General features: G+C 44.8%; 1 protein-coding gene across 1 annotated transcript in view; it reads right to left on the bottom strand.

The window, feature by feature from the left end:
* The window catches only part of LOC130586551 (CUB and sushi domain-containing protein 2-like), a gene marked incomplete at its 5' end in the record, with an annotated part of 34,758 nt that overhangs the window by 26,714 nt on the left and 1,911 nt on the right, over nucleotides 1-6,133 (bottom strand). The window lies entirely within an intron of this gene.

Raw genomic sequence — 6,133 nt, 5'->3', positions numbered from 1 at the left:
GCTTTCCCCGCACTCAGCACAGCCCAGCCCCGATTCCTCAGGCTCTGCCATTCCCCCTTCACCCAGGGGCAACACAGATGATACCCCGCTGCCCTGAAAACCTTGGGGAGAGGGAATCCCCATCCCAAATTTGACGGGAGAGAACAAAACGCATGTTCAGACCCCAAACCCATCTGTTCTTTTTGGTTTCCCCTAAAAAAAAAAAAGAGCAGGTGCTGAGTTATCAGAAGTGCAATTGGAGCAGCAGCTTGACAGACCCAGTTTTGGCTTTCCCAGAATTCATCGTTTACACAGATAAAATGAGGATTTGCTGGTGAAATTCWGAATTTCACTTAAAGCCACAACGTCCCAGTTCTGTTGGGCAGAGATGGGGGCTGCAGTTCCTGTAGGGAGGGGGAAAAATACCCCAGAACAGTCAAAATACCCCAGAATATGTCAAATACCCCAAAATGTGATAAAATTCCCAGAACATGTCACTGTCAAACACCTCAGAATGTGTCAAATATCCCAGAACATGTCAAATACCCCAAAATGTGTCAAATAACCCAGAATATTTTGAAATATCCCAGAATATGAGGTTCCTGCAGCTTTTACTGCTCCCCATAACCGCTTTGGGATGGCAGGGAAAAATATTTAACGGAAGTAAAAACCAAGAAAATTCACAATTCCAAATGTTTCAGGCTGGTTCATGTTCCAGGTAAGGAAACCTCCCAACTTCAGGATCCAACCAYGAGCCCAGCCAAGGCTTTTTCACATGCCCAGGGCAGATTGTTCTCATCGTGCTTGGAAGAAAAACTAAAAAAAAACTTTCTGATTTGGAATCTCTCATATTTCACAGCAACAGCCACCTCGGAGTCAGAGGAGCTCTGCCTGTCTTTCCCAGAGATTTGCTGAGATTTAGGAAGATGGATTCTTGGCAATTTGGCCCAAAAAAAAATCCAACAATTTCTTTCCTGGCAACTCGTTAAAATCAGAACTCGCGTTAAAAAAAGGGGAAAAACGCCAAAAGCGAAGCAAAGCCCGGCATCCACAGCCAACGCAGAATCCGTGAGTTTGTCCCTTTGGACTCAATTAGTCCAAATTTACAGAGAATGACACCCATAAAGATGTTAAACACGAACAAAACTTCTGCTAACTGGCTCCAGAATGAATTTTAATTGCAAGCTGTTTTGATGCGTGGCGAACGTTTAACGAGGGTTTGATTCTGCCCACAAAAATTCCGATGGATTCATTCCGGGCTGAGAATCTATCGTTCCTTAAAAACCCCGGGGGAAAAAAAAATAAAATAAAATAATCGATGCTGGAATGTTCTAAATGCCAATCATTGAGATTGTTGTGCTTTGAGGGGTTTTTTTTGGGGCAGGTATCGAGCACAGCTTTGACATTTCTGTTTTTTTGCTGGTTTTTTTTGAGGGAATGTGGCCACAGGGATCGGGGAATTGYTAAGGTTGGAAAAGACTTTTAAGATGATCAAGCGCTGCCATCGCGCTCGGGAGCTTTTCCCTCTCTGAAGGTGGAGAGGAGGCTCAAATCAGARCGTGGAGTAGTTGGGTTTGAAAAGGTTTTTTTTTTCTGTGAAAAAAGAGTTTTTTTCTTCAGCCTGTGCAGACCAAAGTGGGCAGAGCCGTCCAATCCTGGGGATTCCTGCAAATGGGAGTCACTGCCCGGGCACAGCTCGCCCCAAAAGGAATCAGGGGGATATCCCAAACCCCAAACCCCAAATCCCAACCCCCAAACCCCAATCCCCAACCCCCAACCCCAAATCCCAAATCCCAAACCCCAAACCATAAACCCCTAAACCCCTGCTCCTTCACCCTGTTCCCTACCCCCACTCTGATCCCTGCTCCATCACCCCATTCCCTGTCCCCTCATCCCAAACCAGCTCTGCCCTCCTCCTCTTCTCCCTCCCCCATCACACACCAGCTCTGAAACCTTTTCCAAGATCCCCCTTTCCTTTCTCCCACCTTTAATTCCATCTCAGGCTCCAGAAATTCCAGGGGGGCTCTGAACAAAYACCCTTTGCTTTTTAAACTCACACCAAKCTCCGTRACCAGGCAAAAAAMCMAAAAAAAACCCCAAATCCTYTCTGAACCCCCCTTTTCCCAGSGGGCTGTTGGGAGCACAGGGCACTGCTCCAGGATCAATGGGGTAATTTATTCTCTTGCATTACAAAGGGAACAACCTGATTTCCAAATTCCTTCCAGCCTCAAGCACTTCTTTATTTATTTTTTTTTYCYCTTTTAAGAACAGCTGACTTATCAAAACCAGGTTTTTCTAAGAGAAAAGCACGAGCTGAGCCACATTAGAATAATTGAAGACATTAATTACTTCCATGCCTTTCTTTTTTTTTTTATTTTAAGGGAGATCTTTAATGCAGGTAATTCTGGCTGAAAGAGCTAATTTGAGCTGCTCCATCATTTCAGGGGTGATTATAAAATTAATTTGGAAAGTGCTGGAGAAAGACAAAGGGATARAGGAGAGCAGGAAGAGCTGGGTATTCCCCCTGAGCTCCGACTGGGAATTATCAAAGGCACTGATTTAAAAGCAGGGAAAGGGCTGAGGAAGTTTCTTTTCCAGGTTTTGTAACAGTTTCTTGGATTTTCCAGAGAAATTGTGGCTGGAAGTGTCCAAGGCCAGGCTGGACGGGGTTTGGAGCAGCCTGGGATGTGGGAGGGGTCCCTGCCTTGGCAGGGTTTGGAATGAGATGGGATTAAAATTCCCTTCCAACCCAAACCATTCCAGGATTTTGGGAGAATTCCAGCCGGGAAAAGTTCTCAGACATGAATTGTCAACAGCATACAGATAAAACAGCCCAGGCCTGAAATTATTATTGGACTAACAAATAAAACAGCCCAGCCCTGAAATCATTACTGGAGTAACAAATACAACAGCCCAGCTCTGAAATAATTTCTGGAGTAATAAATACCAAAGCCCAACCCTGAAATAATTGTGAGAGCAACAAATAGAACAACCCAATCCTGAAATCATTACTGGAGTAACAAATACGACAGCCCAACCCGGAAATCATTGTGAGAGCAACAAATAAAACAGCCCAGCTCTGAAATCCTTACTGGAGTAACAAACACCTCATCCCAGCTCTGAAATCATCCTAGGAGTAACAAATAGAACAGCCCAGATCTGAACTAATTACTGGAGTAACAAACACAACAACCCAGATCTGAATTCATTACTGGAGTAACAGATAAAACAGCCCAGATCTGAAATAATTTTGAGAGTAACAAATGCAACAGCCCAGATCTGAAGTCATTACTGGAGTAACAAATAGAACAGCCCAGCCAAGAAATCACCCCAGGAGTAACAAATTCCAAGTCTAAAATCCCAATTCCARTTCTTAACTTCAATGGATTTTCCATGCTCTGGCCACACTTTATTTCCTCTGCCCTTCCAAGCGCAGCTGCACCAACACACGTCAGGGTTTCCCTGCTCTGTGAAATGCTGGCCCAGTGGAAGAATTCCCCCCCAAAAAAAAAATTCTGAACAGAAAAAGGATGAACCCAGCACTCAGTGGATCCATCAGCAGCGACAAAAAATGAAAAGGGGGAACTGAGATCGGGGAGAAACCGCAGCCAGGGAAACCCAACGCAACCCGTTTAAATCTCATTTTGCGCGGCGGCTGACACGCGAAAACAAAGTGATCCCATCCTTGAAACAAGCTGTAAATAGGAGAAAAAAACATCCCCGAGCGGGGCCTGGAGAAGCCCAGCAGAGAGAGGGCTTTGAAGGCAGCGGAGGAGCGGCAGCAGCGCTGGCTTTGAAGCTGCTGATAAGGCACAGAACACGGCTCTTATCAGCTCCGGCAGAGCTCCCTGGGTTCCYGAGCACTGAGACCGCCCTGAACGGGTCGGGATGACAGGAATTTGTGTCTGAACAGGCACAGGCGGATCCTGCAAGRCGAGGGCTGAGCTGTTCTCACCGAGAGTTTGGCCAAATCTGTGCTTTAGCCGGGAAAAATCTGTGTTCTATCATGTTTTACACAAAATCCCGAAGATACAACTGTCTACATCCTGAAAAATCCGTGTTTTACACAAAATCCCAAAGATCCAACTTTCTACATCCCGAAAAATCTGTGTTTTACACAAAATCCCGATGATCCAACTTTCCACATCCCCCAAAATCTGTGTTTTACACAAAATCCCAAAGATCCAACTTTCTACATCCCGAAAAATCGGTGTTCTGACATGTTTTACACAAAATCCCAAGGATCCAACTTTCTACATCCCAAAAAATCCGTGTTTCACACAAAATCCCACTGATCCAACTTTAGACATCCCAAAAAAACCCGTGTTCTGACAGGCTTTACACAAAATCCCAAAGATCCAACATTTGCAGCCCGAAAAATCCGTGTTTTGCACAAAATCCAGAAGATCCACACAAAATCCCAAAGATTTAACTTTCTACATCCTGAAAAATCCGTGTTCTGCTGTGTTTTACACAAAATCCCAAAGATCCAACTTTCTACACCCCAGAAAATCTGTGTTCTGCCGTGTTTTATACAAAATCCCAAAGATCCACACAAAATCCCAAATCTCCAACTTTCTACATCCCAAAAAAATCCGTGTTTCACACAAAATCCCAAAGATCCAACTTTCTACACCCCGAAATATCCTCTGCACCAACTCAAAGCCTCCTTCCCCTGCACAAATCTGGGGATTATTTGCCACTTTACAGTCTGGATTTGGGGTCGGTCGCATCCTGAAGGAGATTCCAACTATTTTCCTCACCTTCCTGCCACGTGTGGCAGACTCAGTCTCAAAAAAATCAAATTCKCCCCCGTTAAATTACACCTACCGAAGGCTCTTGCAAAAACCTCTATTTTTATTTCTTCCAACGTGTCCTTGCTGGAAAAATTAAAAATAGATGTTTTTTAAAGAAATTCAAAACAAAGAAATTAAGAATTAATGACCTTCAGGAATATTTTTTCCCCCCACTATCAGAGGTTTTCCTGCGGATTTTTGGGATATAGGAGCACACAGAAGTGGCCTTTCCAAGGGGATCTTTGCCTCCGAGGTGACCAAACAACAAAGGAAGGACAAACCGGGATAAAAAAGGGCAATTAAACCATTATCGGGGTCATTTCAGCCTAAAAGCATCTTCTTCCYGGGCTGAATATTCATTAAAAGCTTTCTGCTGCGCAGCAAATGGAATTCATCACGTTAATGCCTGGAAAAATGAGATTAGGGCCAGAGCAGGAATGGGATCTGATGCTGTGGATGGGATGGAGCGGTCACAGGGCCCTTGGCACGGGAATTTCATCCTCCCTGCAGGATTTGGGAATCTGATGCTTCCCAGGAGAAGGAACAGCAGCCAGGAGCATGGAAAAAAGCGGGTTCACACCTCATGTGAGGAAAATTCATCCCCAAACACCAGAGGTTTGTGGCCAAAAAGGAGACAGAGGAGTCCTGRGACTTTATTCCAATAAAGGGAGAGGCCATGGGACATTTCCCTCAATTTTATCCCAATTTCCTTCCTTTTCATCCCAATTCCCCTCCTTTTTTATCCCAATTTCCCTTTTTTTTTAATCCCAATTTCCTCCTTTTTTAAATCCAAATTTTCTTCCTTTCCATCCCAATTTCCTCCTTTTCTATCCCAATTTCCCTCCTTTTTATCCCAATTTCCTTCCTTTTAATCCCAATTTCCCTTTTTTTATCCCAATTTCCTTCCTTTTTTTTATCCCAATTTCCCTGCTTCTTACCCCAATTTCCTGGCCACATTTCCCTCTCTCTTTCCCCATTGCTGAGGGACTGCAGAGGTGCAGAATTCCCAAATCCCCAGCACAGACCCCCTTCCCCTGTGCATCCCCCCCTTTTTATCCTTTGTGTCTCTGCTCTTTTCCCCTCAATGCCGGGATTTCTCAGGGCCTTGGCTGAGGAACAGTCTGTGCCAATGGGTGGAATTGCTCTGGAATTTACGGTTCCATCATTGCTCCTTTCCCCTGCCAGGACCTGCCCCTATCTCCAGCAGAGGGACAATTCCCTCTCATTCCTCTCTCTGGGATGGAGCCGAATCCTTCCCTTCCCACTGGGAATATCCACAAATCCATGGAATTCCTTCATTTCCCAGGTATTTCTGCCATGCCAGGGACCTATTCACGAGGAGTTTATTCATTAATTTA

This window comes from Malurus melanocephalus, unplaced genomic scaffold, assembly GCF_030028575.1.
Source record: "Malurus melanocephalus ecotype Western Australia unplaced genomic scaffold, MMel_1.1 scaffold_1201, whole genome shotgun sequence".
Taxonomy (NCBI): Eukaryota; Metazoa; Chordata; class Aves; order Passeriformes; family Maluridae; genus Malurus; species Malurus melanocephalus.
This window is presented reverse-complemented; position numbering and strand designations above follow the sequence as displayed.